This window comes from Venturia canescens, chromosome 8 (genome assembly GCF_019457755.1).
Source record: "Venturia canescens isolate UGA chromosome 8, ASM1945775v1, whole genome shotgun sequence".
NCBI classification, from domain to species: Eukaryota; Metazoa; Arthropoda; class Insecta; order Hymenoptera; family Ichneumonidae; genus Venturia; species Venturia canescens.
In genome coordinates this window covers 1350214-1369054 of record NC_057428.1, presented here as the reverse complement: position 1 = coordinate 1369054, position 18841 = coordinate 1350214, and positions in this window count along the sequence as shown.

Below are 18841 nucleotides of genomic sequence, written 5' to 3'. Positions count from 1 at the left end.
CACATCGGAAAGCGATTTCCAACGAAATGTCAGTGAATCTTGTCAATTTGTGTCGATTCACACCAAAGTGAATCGGTGATAACCAATTTTCATGTTTATTCACGTTCGGAAACGACATCACTCGATTGTAAAGTGTGATCGCGATTCGCACATCGGAAAGCGTTTCAGAACGAAATGTCAGTGAATCTGGTTAATTTGTATCGAATCACACAAAAGTGTGTCGGTGATCACCAATGTTCATGTTTATGATGGTTCGGAAACGACATCACTCGATTGTAAGGTGTGATCGCGATTCGCACATCGGAAAGCGATTTCCAACGAAATGTCAGTGAATCTTGTCAATTTGTGTCGATTCACACAAAAGTGAATCGGTGATCACCAATTTTCATGTTTATTCACGTTCGGAAACGACATCACTCGATTGTAAGGTGTGATCGCGATTCGCACATCGGAAAGCGATTCAGAACGAAATGTCAGTGAATCTGGTTAATTTGTGTCGATTCACACAAAAGTATATCGGTGATCTCCAATTTTCACGTTTATGAACGTTCGGAAACGACATCACTCGATTGTAAGGTGTGATCGCGATTCGCACATCGGAAAGCGTTTCAGAACGAAATGTCAGTGAATCTTTTTAATTTGTGTCGATTCACACAAAAATGTATCGGTGATCTCCAATTTTCACGTTTATGAACGTTCTCAAACTACATCACTCGATTGTAAGTTATGATCTCGAATCGCACGTCGGAATGCTGTTCAGTTCGAATTGTCAGTGAATCTTGTTAATTTTTATCGAATCACACAAAAGTGTGTTGGTGATCACCAATTTTCATGTTTATGAACGTTCGGAAATGACATCACTCGATTGTAAGTTATGATCTCGGATCGCACGTCGGAAAGCTGTTCTGTTCGAAATGTCAGTGAATCTTCTTGATTTGTTGCGATTCTCACAAAAGTATATCGGTGAGCACCAAGTTTCACGTTTATGAACGTTCGGAAATGACATCACTCGATTGTAAGGTATGATCTCGAATCGCACGTCGGAAGGCTGTTCTGTTCGAAATGTGAGTGAATGTTGTTAAATTGTATCGATTCACACAAAAGTTTATCGGTGATCACCAATTTTCAACTTTATGAACGTTCGGAAACGACATCACTCGATTGTAAGGTATGATCTCGAATCGAACGTCGGAAAGCGGTTCAGTTCGAAATGTCAGTGAATCTGGTTAATTTGTGTCGATTCACACAAAAGTATATCGGTGATCTCCAATTTTCACGTTTATGAACGTTCGGAAACGACATCACTCGACTGTAATGTATGATCTCGATTCGCACATCGGAAAGCGATTCAGAACGAAATGTCAGTGAATCTTGTCATTTTCACGTTTATGAACGTTCGGATACGACATAACTCGATTGTTAGTTATGATCTCGAATCGCACGTTGGAAACCGATTCTGTTCGAATTGTCAGTGAATCTTGATAATTTGTAACGATTCTCACAAAAGTTTATTTGTGATCACCAATTGTCATATTTGTAAACGTACAGAAACGACATCGTTCGATTGTCAGTTCCGCTCTCGAATCGCATTTCGGATTGCGATTCTGATAGCAATGTCGGAAAAAATTGTTGATTTGAAACGATTAACACAAAAGATTATCGCTGATTACCTATTTTCATGTTTATGAAAGATTGGAAACGTTCACCGATTAACGTCACATATCAACAATTTTACAGACATTTAGTATCGCAATCCGAAGGGCCATTTGAGATCTGAACTGACAATCGAGCGATGAAAACGTTTCCGAACGTTCATAAACATGAAGATTGTTGATCACCAATAAAATTTTTGTTCAATTCATGACAAATTAACAATATTCAATGACATTTCGATTCGAGATCATAAATTACAATCGAGTGATGTCGTTTCCGAACGTTCATAAACACGAAAATTGGTGATCACCGATACACTTTTGTGTGAATCGACACAAATTAACAAGATTCACTGACATTTCGTTCTGAATCGCTTTCCGATGTGCAAATCGAGATCATACATTACAATCGAGTGATGTCGTTTCCGAACCATCATAAACGTGAAAATTGGTGATCACCGATAAACTTTTGTGTAAATCGATAAAAATTAACGAGATTTACTGACATTTCGAACTGAACAGCTTTCCGACATGCGATTCGAGATCATACCTTACAATCGAGTGATGTCGTTTCCGAACGTCCATAAACATGAAAATTGGTGATCACCGATACACTTTTGTGTGAATCGACACAAATTAACAAGATTCACTGACATTTCGTTCTGAAGCGCTTTCCGATGTGCGAATCGAGATCATACATTACAATCGAGTGATGTCGTTTCCGAACGTGCATAAACATGCACATTGGTGATCACCGATACACTTTTGTGTGAATCGATAAAAATTAACAAGATTCACTGACATTTCGAACTGAACAGCTTTCCGACGTGCGATTCGAGATCATACATTACAATCGAGTGATGTCGTTTCCGAACGTTCATAAACACGAAAATTGGTGATCACCGATACACTTTTGTGTGAATCGACACAAATTAACAAGATTCACTAACATTTCGTTCTGAATCGCTTTCCGATGTGCAAATCGAGATCATACATTACAATCGAGTGATGTCGTTTCCGAACCATCATAAACGTGAAAATTGGTGATCACCGATAAACTTTTGTGTGAATCGATACAATTTAACAACATTCACTCACATTTCGAACAGAACAGCTTTCCGACGTGCGATTCGAGATCATACCATACAATCGAGTGATGTCGTTTCCGAACGTTCATAAACATGAAAATTGGTGATCACCGATACACTTTTGTGTGAATCGACACAAATTAACAAGATTCACTGACATTTCGTTCTGAATCGCTTTCCGATGTGCGAATCGACATCATACCTTACAATCGAGTGATATCGTTTCCGAACGTGCATAAACATGCACATTGGTGATCACCGATACACTTTTGTGTGAATCGATAAAAATTAACAAGATTCACTGACATTTCGAACTGAACAGCTTTCCGACGTGCGATTCGAGATCATACATTACAATCGAGTGATGTCGTTTCCGAACGTTCATAAACATGATTATTGGTGATCACCGATACACTTTTGTGTGAATCGATACAATTTAAAACATTCACTGACATTTCGAACAGAACAGCTTTCCGACGTGCGATTCGAGATCATACCTTACAATCGAGTGATGTCGTTTCCGAACGTTCATAAAGTTGACAATTGGTTATCACCGATAAACTTTTGTGTGAATCGATAAATTTAACAACATTCACTCACATTTCGAACAGAACAGCTTTCCGACGTGCGATTCGAGATCATACCTTACAATCGAGTGATGTCATTTCCGAACGTTCATAAACGTGAAACTTGGTGCTCACCAATACACTTTTGTGAGAATCGCAACAAATCAAGAAGATTCACTGACATTTCGAACAGAACAGCTTTCCGACGTGCGATCCGAGATCATAACTTACAATCGAGTGATGTCATTTCCGAACGTTCATAAACATGAAAATTGGTGATCACCGATACACTTTTGTGTGAATCGATAAAAATTATCAAGATTCAATGACATTTCGAACTGAACAGCTTTTCGACGTTCGATCCGAGATCATACATTACAATCGAATGATGTCGTTTCCGAACGTTCATAAACGTAAAAATTGGTGATCACCGATACACTTTTGTGTGAATCGATACAATTTAGCAACATTCGCTGATATTTCGAACAGAACAGCTTTCCAACGTGCGATTTGAAATCATAAGTTACAATCGAGTGATGTCGTTTCCGAACGTTCATAAACATGAAAATTTGTGATCACCGATACACTTTTGTTCGAATCGACACAAATTAACAAGGTTCCCTGACATTCCGGTCTTAATCGCTTTCCGACGTGTAATGATCTCGAATCGAACGTCGGAAATCGATTCAGAACGAAATGTCAGTGATCTGATTAATTTGTGTCGATTCACACAAAAGTATATCGGTGATCTCCAATTTTCACGTTTATGGAACGTTCGGAAACGACATCACTCGATTGTAATGTATGATCTCGATTCGCACATCGGAAAGCGATTCAGAACGAAATGTCAGTGAATCTTGTCAATTTGTGTCGATTCACACAAAAGTGTATCGGTGATCACCAATTTTCACGTTTATGATGGTTCGGAAACGACATCACTCGATTGTAAGATGTGATCGCGATTCGCACATCGGAAAGCGATTCAGAACGAAATGTCAGTGAATCTGGTTAATTTGTGTCGATTCACACAAAAGTATATCGGTGATCTCCAATTTTCACGTTTATGAACGTTCGGAAACGACATCACTCGATTGTAATGTATGATCTCGATTCGCACATCGGAAAGCGATTCAGAACGAAATGTCAGTGAATCTTGTCAATTTGTGTCGATTCACACAAAAGTGTATCGGTGATCACCAATTTTCACGTTTATGATGGTTCGGAAACGACATCACTCGATTGTAAGATGTGATCGCGATTCGCACATCGGAAAGCGATTCAGAACGAAATGTCAGTGAATCTGGTTAATTTGTGTCGATTCACACAAAAGTATATCGGTGATCTCCAATTTTCACGTTTATGAACGTTCGGAAACGACATCACTCGATTGTAATGTATGATGATCTCGATTCGCACATCGGAAAAGCGATTCAGAACGAAATTTCAGTGAATTTTGTCAATTTGTGTCGATTCACACAAAAGTGTATCGTTGATCACCAATTTTCATGTTTATGAACGTTCAGAAACGACATTACTCGATTGTAAGGTATGATCTCGAATCGCACGTCGGAAAGCTGTTCAGTTCGAAATGTCAGTGAATCTTGTTAATTTTTATCGAATCACACAAAAGTGTGTCGGTGATCACCAATGTTCATGTTTATGATGGTTCGGAAACGACATCACTCGATTGTAAGGTGTGATCGCGATTCGCACATCGGAAAGCGATTTCCAACGAAATGTCAGTGAATCTTGTCAATTTGTGTCGATTCACACCAAAGTGAATCGGTGATAACCAATTTTCATGTTTATTCACGTTCGGAAACGACATCACTCGATTGTAAGGTGTGATCGCGATTCGCACATCGGAAAGCGTTTCAGAACGAAATGTCAGTGAATCTGGTTAATTTGTATCGAATCACACAAAAGTGTGTCGGTGATCACCAATGTTCATGTTTATGATGGTTCGGAAACGACATCACTCGATTGTAAGGTGTGATCGCGATTCGCACATCGGAAAGCGATTTCCAACGAAATGTCAGTGAATCTTGTCAATTTGTGTCGATTCACACAAAAGTGAATCGGTGATCACCAATTTTCATGTTTATTCACGTTCGGAAACGACATCACTCGATTGTAAGGTGTGATCGCGATTCGCACATCGGAAAGCGATTCAGAACGAAATGTCAGTGAATCTGGTTAATTTGTGTCGATTCACACAAGAGTATATCGGTGATCTCCAATTTTCACGTTTATGAACGTTCGGAAACGACATCACTCGATTGTAAGGTGTGATCGCGATTCGCACATCGGAAAGCGTTTCAGAACGAAATGTCAGTGAATCTTTTTAATTTGTGTCGATTCACACAAAAATGTATCGGTGATCTCCAATTTTCACGTTTATGAACGTTCTCAAACTACATCACTCGATTGTAAGTTATGATCTCGAATCGCACGTCGGAAAGCTGTTCAGTTCGAATTGTCAGTGAATCTTGTGAATTTTTATCGAATCACACAAAAGTGTGTTGGTGATCACCAATTTTCATGTTTATGAACGTTCGGAAATGACATCACTCGATTGTAAGTTATGATCTCGGATCGCACGTCGGAAAGCTGTTCTGTTCGAAATGTCAGTGAATCTTCTTGATTTGTTGCGATTCTCACAAAAGTATATCGGTGAGCACCAAGTTTCACGTTTATGAACGTTCGGAAATGACATCACTCGATTGTAAGGTATGATCTCGAATCGCACGTCGGAAGGCTGTTCTGTTCGAAATGTGAGTGAATGTTGTTAAATTGTATCGATTCACACAAAAGTTTATCGGTGATCACCAATTTTCAACTTTATGAACGTGAGGAAACGACATCACTCGATTGTAAGGTATGATCTCGAATCGAACGTCGGAAAGCGGTTCAGTTCGAAATGTCAGTGAATCTGGTTAATTTGTGTCGATTCACACAAAAGTATATCGGTGATCTCCAATTTTCACGTTTATGAACGTTCGGAAACGACATCACTCGACTGTAATGTATGATCTCGATTCGCACATCGGAAAGCGATTCAGAACGAAATGTCAGTGAATCTGGTTAATTTGTGTCGATTCACACAAAAGTATATCGGTGATCTCCAATTTTCACGTTTATGAACGTTCGGAAACGACATCACTCGACTGTAATGTATGATCTCGATTCGCACATCGGAAAGCGATTCAGAACGAAATGTCAGTGAATCTTGTCATTTTCACGTTTATGAACGTTCGGATACGACATAACTCGATTGTTAGTTATGATCTCGAATCGCACGTTGGAAACCGATTCTGTTCGAATTGTCAGTGAATCTTGATAATTTGTAACGATTCTCACAAAAGTTTATTTGTGATCACCAATTGTCATATTTGTAAACGTACAGAAACGACATCGTTCGATTGTCAGTTCCGCTCTCGAATCGCATTTCGGATTGCGATTCTGATAGCAATGTCGGAAAAAATTGTTGATTTGAAACGATTAACACAAAAGATTATCGCTGATTACCTATTTTCATGTTTATGAAAGATTGGAAACGTTCACCGATTAACGTCACATATCAACAATTTTACAGACATTTAGTATCGCAATCCGAAGGGCCATTTGAGATCTGAACTGACAATCGAGCGATGAAAACGTTTCCGAACGTTCATAAACATGAAGATTGTTGATCACCAATAAAATTTTTGTTCAATTCATGACAAATTAACAATATTCAATGACATTTCGATTCGAGATCATAAATTACAATCGAGTGATGTCGTTTCCGAACGTTCATAAACATGAAAATTGGTGATCACCGATACACTTTTGTGTGAATCGACACAAATTAACAAGATTCACTGACATTTCGTTCTGAAGCGCTTTCCGATGTTCGAATCGAGATCATACATTACAATCGATTGATGTCGTTTCCGAACGTGCATAAACATGCACATTGGTGATCACCGATACACTTTTGTGTGAATCGATAAAAATTAACAAGATTCACTGACATTTCGAACTGAACAGCTTTCCGACGTGCGATTCGAGATCATACATTACAATCGAGTGATGTCGTTTCCGAACGTTCATAAACACGAAAATTGGTGATCACCGATACACTTTTGTGTGAATCGACACAAATTAACAAGATTCACTAACATTTCGTTCTGAATCGCTTTCCGATGTGCAAATCGAGATCATACATTACAATCGAGTGATGTCGTTTCCGAACCATCATAAACGTGAAAATTGGTGATCACCGATAAACTTTTGTGTGAATCGTTACAATTTAACAACATTCACTCACATTTCGAACAGAACAGCTTTCCGACGTGCGATTCGAGATCATACCATACAATCGAGTGATGTCGTTTCCGAACGTTCATAAACATGAAAATTGGTGATCACCGATACACTTTTGTGTGAATCGACACAAATTAACAAGATTCACTGACATTTCGTTCTGAATCGCTTTCCGATGTGCGAATCGACATCATACCTTACAATCGAGTGATGTCGTTTCCGAACGTGCATAAACATGCACATTGGTGATCACCGATACACTTTTGTGTGAATCGATAAAAATTAACAAGATTCACTGACATTTCGAACTGAACAGCTTTCCGACGTGCGATTCGAGATCATACGTTACAATCGAGTGATGTCGTTTCCGAACGTTCATAAACATGATTATTGGTGATCACCGATACACTTTTGTGTGAATCGATACAATTTAAAACATTCACTGACATTTCGAACAGAACAGCTTTCCGACGTGCGATTCGAGATCATACCTTACAATCGAGTGATGTCGTTTCCGAACGTTCATAAAGTTGACAATTGGTGATCACCGATAAACTTTTGTGTGAATCGATAAATTTAACAACATTCACTCACATTTCGAACAGAACAGCTTTCCGACGTGCGATTCGAGATCATACCTTACAATCGAGTGATGTCATTTCCGAACGTTCATAAACGTGAAACTTGGTGCTCACCAATACACTTTTGTGAGAATCGCAACAAATCAAGAAGATTCACTGACATTTCGAACAGAACAGCTTTCCGACGTGCGATCCGAGATCATAACTTACAATCGAGTGATGTCATTTCCGAACGTTCATAAACATGAAAATTGGTGATCACCGATACACTTTTGTGTGAATCGATAAAAATTAACAAGATTCAATGACATTTCGAACTGAACAGCTTTTCGACGTGCGATCCGAGATCATACATTACAATCGAATGATGTCGTTTCCGAACGTTCATAAACGTAAAAATTGGTGATCACCCATACACTTTTGTGTGAATCGATACAATTTAGCAACATTCGCTGATATTTAGAACAGAACAGCTTTCAAACGTGCGATTTGAAATCATAAGTTACAATCGAGTGATGTCGTTTCCGAACGTTCATAAACATGAAAATTTGTGATCACCGATACACTTTTGTTCGAATCGATACAAATTAACAAGGTTCCCTGACATTCCGGTCTTAATCGCTTTCCGACGTGTAATGATCTCGAATCGAACGTCGGAAATCGATTCAGAACGAAATGTCAGTGAATCTGATTAATTTGTGTCGATTCACACAAAAGTGTATCGGTGATCACCAATTTTCACGATTATGAACGTTCGGAAATGACGTTACTCGATCGTAAGTTATGATCTCGGATTGCACGTCGAAAAGCTGTTCTGTTCGAAATGTCAGTAAATCTTGTTAATTTTTATCGATTTGCACAAAAGTTTATCGGTGATCACCAATTTTCACGTTTATGATGGTTCGGAAACGACATCACTCGATTGTAAGGTGTGATCGCGATTCGCACATCGGAAAGCGATTCAGAACGAAATGTCAGTGAATCTGGTTAATTTGTGTCGATTCACACAAAAGTATATCGGTGATCTCCAATTTTCACGTTTATGAACGTTCGGAAACGACATCACTCGATTGTAATGTATGATCTCGATTCGCACATCGGAAAGCGATTCAGAACGAAATGTCAGTGAATCTTGTCAATTTGTGTCGATTCACACAAAAGTGTATCGGTGATCACCAATTTTCACGTTTATGATGGTACGGAAACGACATCACTCGATTGTAAGATAGGATCGCGATTCGCACATCGGAAAGCGATTCAGAACGAAATGTCAGTGAATCTGGTTAATTTGTGTCGATTCACACAAAAGTATATCGGTGATCTCCAATTTTCACGTTTATGAACGTTCGGAAACGACATCACTCGATTGTAATGTATGATGATCTCGATTCGCACATCGGAAAAGCGATTCAGAACGAAATTTCAGTGAATCTTGTCAATTTGTGTCGATTCACACAAAAGTGTATCGTTGATCACCAATTTTCATATTTATGAACGTTCGGAAACGACATTACTCGATTGTAAGGTATGATCTCGAATCGCACGTCGGAAAGCTGTTCAGTTCGAAATGTCAGTGAATCTTGTTAATTTTTATCGAATCACACAAAAGTGTGTCGGTGATCACCAATGTTCATGTTTATGATGGTTCGGAAACGACATCACTCGATTGTAAGGTGTGATCGCGATTCGCACATCGGAAAGCGATTTCCAACGAAATGTCAGTGAATCTTGTCAATTTGTGTCGATTCACACCAAAGTGAATCGGTGATAACCAATTTTCATGTTTATTCACGTTCGGAAACGACATCACTCGATTGTAAGGTGTGATCGCGATTCGCACATCGGAAAGCGTTTCAGAACGAAATGTCAGTGAATCTGGTTAATTTGTATCGAATCACACAAAAGTGTGTCGGTGATCACCAATGTTCATGTTTATGATGGTTCGGAAACGACATCACTCGATTGTAAGGTGTGATCGCGATTCGCACATCGGAAAGCGATTTCCAACGAAATGTCAGTGAATCTTGTCAATTTGTGTCGATTCACACAAAAGTGAATCGGTGATCACCAATTTTCATGTTTATTCACGTTCGGAAACGACATCACTCGATTGTAAGGTGTGATCGCGATTCGCACATCGGAAAGCGATTCAGAACGAAATGTCAGTGAATCTGGTTAATTTGTGTCGATTCACACAAGAGTATATCGGTGATCTCCAATTTTCACGTTTATGAACGTTCGGAAACGACATCACTCGATTGTAAGGTGTGATCGCGATTCGCACATCGGAAAGCGTTTCAGAACGAAATGTCAGTGAATCTTTTTAATTTGTGTCGATTCACACAAAAATGTATCGGTGATCTCCAATTTTCACGTTTATGAACGTTCTCAAACTACATCACTCGATTGTAAGTTATGATCTCGAATCGCACGTCGGAAAGCTGTTCAGTTCGAATTGTCAGTGAATCTTGTTAATTTTTATCGAATCACACAAAAGTGTGTTGGTGATCACCAATTTTCATGTTTATGAACGTTCGGAAATGACATCACTCGATTGTAAGTTATGATCTCGGATCGCACGTCGGAAAGCTGTTCTGTTCGAAATGTCAGTGAATCTTCTTGATTTGTTGCGATTCTCACAAAAGTATATCGGTGAGCACCAAGTTTCACGTTTATGAACGTTCGGAAATGACATCACTCGATTGTAAGGTATGATCTCGAATCGCACGTCGGAAGGCTGTTCTGTTCGAAATGTGAGTGAATGTTGTTAAATTGTATCGATTCACACAAAAGTTTATCGGTGATCACCAATTTTCAACTTAATGAACGTTCGGAAACGACATCACTCGATTGTAAGGTATGATCTCGAATCGAACGTCGGAAAGCGGTTCAGTTCGAAATGTCAGTGAATCTGGTTAATTTGTGTCGATTCACACAAAAGTATATCGGTGATCTCCAATTTTCACGTTTATGAACGTTCGGAAACGACATCACTCGACTGTAATGTATGATCTCGATTCGCACATCGGAAAGCGATTCAGAACGAAATGTCAGTGAATCTTGTCATTTTCACGTTTATGAACGTTCGGATACGACATAACTCGATTGTTAGTTATGATCTCGAATCGCACGTTGGAAACCGATTCTGTTCGAATTGTCAGTGAATCTTGATAATTTGTAACGATTCTCACAAAAGTTTATTTGTGATCACCAATTGTCATATTTGTAAACGTACAGAAACGACATCGTTCGATTGTCAGTTCCGCTCTCGAATCGCATTTCGGATTGCGATTCTGATAGCAATGTCGGAAAAAATTGTTGATTTGAAACGATTAACACAAAAGATTATCGCTGATTACCTATTTTCATGTTTATGAAAGATTGGAAACGTTCACCGATTAACGTCACATATCAACAATTTTACAGACATTTAGTATCGCAATCCGAAGGGCCATTTGAGATCTGAACTGACAATCGAGCGATGAAAACGTTTCCGAGCGTTCATAAACATGAAGATTGTTGATCACCAATAAAATTTTTGTTCAATTCATGACAAATTAACAATATTCAATGACATTTCGATTCGAGATCATAAATTACAATCGAGTGATGTCGTTTCCGAACGTTCATAAACACGAAAATTGGTGATCACCGATACACTTTTGTGTGAATCGACACAAATTAACAAGATTCACTGACATTTCGTTCTGAATCGCTTTCCGATGTGCAAATCGAGATCATACATTACAATCGAGTGATGTCGTTTCCGAACCATCATAAACGTGAAAATTGGTGATCACCGATAAACTTTTGTGTAAATCGATAAAAATTAACGAGATTTACTGACATTTCGAACTGAACAGCTTTCCGACATGCGATTCGAGATCATACCTTACAATCGAGTGATGTCGTTTCCGAACGTTCATAAACATGAAAATTGGTGATCACCGATACACTTTTGTGTGAATCGACACAAATTAACAAGATTCACTGACATTTCGTTCTGAATCGCTTTCCGATGTGCGAATCGACATCATACCTTACAATCGAGTGATGTCGTTTCCGAACGTGCATAAACATGCACATTGGTGATCACCGATACACTTTTGTGTGAATCGATAAAAATTAACAAGATTCACTGACATTTCGAACTGAACAGCTTTCCGACGTGCGATTCGAGATCATACCTTACAATCGAGTGATGTCATTTCCGAACGTTCATAAACGTGAAACTTGGTGCTCACCAATACACTTTTGTGAGAATCGCAACAAATCAAGAAGATTCACTGACATTTCGAACAGAACAGCTTTCCGACGTGCGATCCGAGATCATAACTTACAATCGAGTGATGTCATTTCCGAACGTTCATAAACATGAAAATTGGTGATCACCGATACACTTTTGTGTGAATCGATAAAAATTAACAAGATTCAATGACATTTCGAACTGAACAGCTTTTCGACGTGCGATCCGAGATCATACATTACAATCGAATGATGTCGTTTCCGAACGTTCATAAACGTAAAAATTGGTGATCACCGATACACTTTTGTGTGAATCGATACAATTTAGCAACATTCGCTGATATTTCGAACAGAACAGCTTTCCAACGTGCGATTTGAAATCATAAGTTACAATCGAGTGATGTCGTTTCCGAACGTTCATAAACATGAAAATTTGTGATCACCGATACACTTTTGTTCGAATCGACACAAATTAACAAGGTTCCCTGACATTCCGGTCTTAATCGCTTTCCGACATGTAATGATCTCGAATCGAACGTCGGAAATCGATTCAGAACGAAATGTCAGTGATCTGATTAATTTGTGTCGATTCACACAAAAGTGTATCGGTGATCACCAATTTTCACGATTATGAACGTTCGGAAATGACGTTACTCGATCGTAAGTTATGATCTCGGATTGCACGTCGAAAAGCTGTTCTGTTCGAAATGTCAGTAAATCTTGTTAATTTTTATCGATTTGCACAAAAGTTTATCGGTGATCACCAATTTTCACGTTTATGATGGTTCGGAAACGACATCACTCGATTGTAAGGTGTGATCGCGATTCGCACATCGGAAAGCGATTCAGAACGAAATGTCAGTGAATCTGGTTAATTTGTGTCGATTCACACAAAAGTATATCGGTGATCTCCAATTTTCACGTTTATGGAACGTTCGGAAACGACATCACTCGATTGTAATGTATGATCTCGATTCGCACATCGGAAAGCGATTCAGAACGAAATGTCAGTGAATCTTGTCAATTTGTGTCGATTCACACAAAAGTGTATCGGTGATCACCAATTTTCACGTTTATGATGGTTCGGAAACGACATCACTCGATTGTAAGATGTGATCGCGATTCGCACATCGGAAAGCGATTCAGAACGAAATGTCAGTGAATCTGGTTAATTTGTGTCGATTCACACAAAAGTATATCGGTGATCTCCAATTTTCACGTTTATGGAACGTTCGGAAACGACATCACTCGATTGTAATGTATGATCTCGATTCGCACATCGGAAAGCGATTCAGAACGAAATGTCAGTGAATCTTGTCAATTTGTGTCGATTCACACAAAAGTGTATCGGTGATCACCAATTTTCACGTTTATGATGGTTCGGAAACGACATCACTCGATTGTAAGATGTGATCGCGATTCGCACATCGGAAAGCGATATAGAACGAAATGTCAGTGAATCTGGTTAATTTGTGTCGATTCACACAAAAGTATATCGGTGATCTCCAATTTTCACGTTTATGAACGTTCGGAAACGACATCACTCGATTGTAATGTATGATGATCTCGATTCGCACATCGGAAAAGCGATTCAGAACGAAATTTCAGTGAATCTTGTCAATTTGTGTCGATTCACACAAAAGTGTATCGTTGATCACCAATTTTCATGTTTATGAACGTTCGGAAACGACATTACTCGATTGTAAGGTATGATCTCGAATCGCACGTCGGAAAGCTGTTCAGTTCGAAATGTCAGTGAATCTTGTTAATTTTTATCGAATCACACAAAAGTGTGTCGGTGATCACCAATGTTCATGTTTTTGATGGTTCGGAAACGACATCACTCGATTGTAAGGTGTGATCGCGATTCGCACATCGGAAAGCGATTTCCAACGAAATGTCAGTGAATCTTGTCAATTTGTGTCGATTCACACCAAAGTGAATCGGTGATAACCAATTTTCATGTTTATTCACGTTCGGAAACGACATCACTCGATTGTAAAGTGTGATCGCGATTCGCACATCGGAAAGCGTTTCAGAACGAAATGTCAGTGAATCTGGTTAATTTGTATCGAATCACACAAAAGTGTGTCGGTGATCACCAATGTTCATGTTTATGATGGTTCGGAAACGACATCACTCGATTGTAAGGTGTGATCGCGATTCGCACATCGGAAAGCGATTTCCAACGAAATGTCAGTGAATCTTGTCAATTTGTGTCGATTCACACAAAAGTGAATCGGTGATCACCAATTTTCATGTTTATTCACGTTCGGAAACGACATCACTCGATTGTAAGGTGTGATCGCGATTCGCACATCGGAAAGCGATTCAGAACGAAATGTCAGTGAATCTGGTTAATTTGTGTCGATTCACACAAAAGTATATCGGTGATCTCCAATTTTCACGTTTATGAACGTTCGGAAACGACATCACTCGATTGTAAGGTGTGATCGCGATTCGCACATCGGAAAGCGTTTCAGAACGAAATGTCAGTGAATCTTTTTAATTTGTGTCGATTCACACAAAAATGTATCGGTGATCTCCAATTTTCACGTTTATGAACGTTCTCAAACTACATCACTCGATTGTAAGTTATGATCTCGAATCGCACGTCGGAATGCTGTTCAGTTCGAATTGTCAGTGAATCTTGTTAATTTTTATCGAATCACACAAAAGTGTGTTGGTGATCACCAATTTTCATGTTTATGAACGTTCGGAAATGACATCACTCGATTGTAAGTTATGATCTCGGATCGCACGTCGGAAAGCTGTTCTGTTCGAAATGTCAGTGAATCTTCTTGATTTGTTGCGATTCTCACAAAAGTATATCGGTGAGCACCAAGTTTCACGTTTATGAACGTTCGGAAATGACATCACTCGATTGTAAGGTATGATCTCGAATCGCACGTCGGAAGGCTGTTCTGTTCGAAATGTGAGTGAATGTTGTTAAATTGTATCGATTCACACAAAAGTTTATCGGTGATCACCAATTTTCAACTTTATGAACGTTCGGAAACGACATCACTCGATTGTAAGGTATGATCTCGAATCGAACGTCGGAAAGCGGTTCAGTTCGAAATGTCAGTGAATCTGGTTAATTTGTGTCGATTCACACAAAAGTATATCGGTGATCTCCAATTTTCACGTTTATGAACGTTCGGAAACGACATCACTCGACTGTAATGTATGATCTCGATTCGCACATCGGAAAGCGATTCAGAACGAAATGTCAGTGAATCTTGTCATTTTCACGTTTATGAACGTTCGGATACGACATAACTCGATTGTTAGTTATGATCTCGAATCGCACGTTGGAAACCGATTCTGTTCGAATTGTCAGTGAATCTTGATAATTTGTAACGATTCTCACAAAAGTTTATTTGTGATCACCAATTGTCATATTTGTAAACGTACAGAAACGACATCGTTCGATTGTCAGTTCCGCTCTCGAATCGCATTTCGGATTGCGATTCTGATAGCAATGTCGGAAAAAATTGTTGATTTGAAACGATTAACACAAAAGATTATCGCTGATTACCTATTTTCATGTTTATGAAAGATTGGAAACGTTCACCGATTAACGTCACATATCAACAATTTTACAGACATTTAGTATCGCAATCCGAAGGGCCATTTGAGATCTGAACTGACAATCGAGCGATGAAAACGTTTCCGAACGTTCATAAACATGAAGATTGTTGATCACCAATAAAATTTTTGTTCAATTCATGACAAATTAACAATATTCAATGACATTTCGATTCGAGATCATAAATTACAATCGAGTGATGTCGTTTCCGAACGTTCATAAACACGAAAATTGGTGATCACCGATACACTTTTGTGTGAATCGACACAAATTAACAAGATTCACTGACATTTCGTTCTGAATCGCTTTCCGATGTGCAAATCGAGATCATACATTACAATCGAGTGATGTCGTTTCCGAACCATCATAAACGTGAAAATTGGTGATCACCGATAAACTTTTGTGTAAATCGATAAAAATTAACGAGATTTACTGACATTTCGAACTGAACAGCTTTCCGACATGCGATTCGAGATCATACCTTACAATCGAGTGATGTCGTTTCCGAACGTCCATAAACATGAAAATTGGTGATCACCGATACACTTTTGTGTGAATCGACACAAATTAACAAGATTCACTGACATTTCGTTCTGAAGCGCTTTCCGATGTGCGAATCGAGATCATACATTACAATCGAGTGATGTCGTTTCCGAACGTGCATAAACATGCACATTGGTGATCACCGATACACTTTTGTGTGAATCGATAAAAATTAACAAGATTCACTGACATTTCGAACTGAACAGCTTTCCGACGTGCGATTCGAGATCATACATTACAATCGAGTGATGTCGTTTCCGAACGTTCATAAACACGAAAATTGGTGATCACCGATACACTTTTGTGTGAATCGACACAAATTAACAAGATTCACTAACATTTCGTTCTGAATCGCTTTCCGATGTGCAAATCGAGATCATACATTACAATCGAGTGATGTCGTTTCCGAACCATCATAAACGTGAAAATTGGTGATCACCGATAAACTTTTGTGTGAATCGATACAATTTAACAACATTCACTCACATTTCGAACAGAACAGCTTTCCGACGTGCGATTCGAGATCATACCATACAATCGAGTGATGTCGTTTCCGAACGTTCATAAACATGAAAATTGGTGATCACCGATACACTTTTGTGTGAATCGACACAAATTAACAAGATTCACTGACATTTCGTTCTGAATCGCTTTCCGATGTGCGAATCGACATCATACCTTACAATCGAGTGATATCGTTTCCGAACGTGCATAAACATGCACATTGGTGATCACCGATACACTTTTGTGTGAATCGATAAAAATTAACAAGATTCACTGACATTTCGAACTGAACAGCTTTCCGACGTGCGATTCGAGATCATACATTACAATCGAGTGATGTCGTTTCCGAACGTTCATAAACATGATTATTGGTGATCACCGATACACTTTTGTGTGAATCGATACAATTTAAAACATTCACTGACATTTCGAACAGAACAGCTTTCCGACGTGCGATTCGAGATCATACCTTACAATCGAGTGATGTCGTTTCCGAACGTTCATAAAGTTGACAATTGGTTATCACCGATAAACTTTTGTGTGAATCGATAAATTTAACAACATTCACTCACATTTCGAACAGAACAGCTTTCCGACGTGCGATTCGAGATCATACCTTACAATCGAGTGATGTCATTTCCGAACGTTCATAAACGTGAAACTTGGTGCTCACCAATACACTTTTGTGAGAATCGCAACAAATCAAGAAGATTCACTGACATTTCGAACAGAACAGCTTTCCGACGTGCGATCCGAGATCATAACTTACAATCGAGTGATGTCATTTCCGAACGTTCATAAACATGAAAATTGGTGATCACCGATACACTTTTGTGTGAATCGATAAAAATTATCAAGATTCAATGACATTTCGAACTGAACAGCTTTTCGACGTTCGATCCGAGATCATACATTACAATCGAATGATGTCGTTTCCGAACGTTCATAAACGTAAAAATTGGTGATCACCGATACACTTTTGTGTGAATCGATACAATTTAGCAACATTCGCTGATATTTCGAACAGAACAGCTTTCCAACGTGCGATTTGAAATCATAAGTTACAATCGAGTGATGTCGTTTCCGAACGTTCATAAACATGAAAATTTGTGATCACCGATACACTTTTGTTCGAATCGACACAAATTAACAAGGTTCCCTGACATTCCGGTCTTAATCGCTTTCCGACGTGTAATGATCTCGAATCGAACGTCGGAAATCGATTCAGAACGAAATGTCAGTGATCTGATTAATTTGTGTCGATTCACACAAAAGTATATCGGTGATCTCCAATTTTCACGTTTATGGAACGTTCGGAAACGACATCACTCGATTGTAATGTATGATCTCGATTCGCACATCGGAAAGCGATTCAGAACGAAATGTCAGTGAATCTTGTCAATTTGTGTCGATTCACACAAAAGTGTATCGGTGATCACCAATTTTCACGTTTATGATGGTTCGGAAACGACATCACTCGATTGTAAGATGTGATCGCGATTCGCACATCGGAAAGCGATTCAGAACGAAATGTCAGTGAATCTGGTTAATTTGTGTCGATTCACACAAAAGTATATCGGTGATCTCCAATTTTCACGTTTATGAACGTTCGGAAACGACATCACTCGATTGTAATGTATGATCTCGATTCGCACATCGGAAAGCGATTCAGAACGAAATGTCAGTGAATCTTGTCAATTTGTGTCGATTCACACAAAAGTGTATCGGTGATCACCAATTTTCACGTTTATGATGGTTCGGA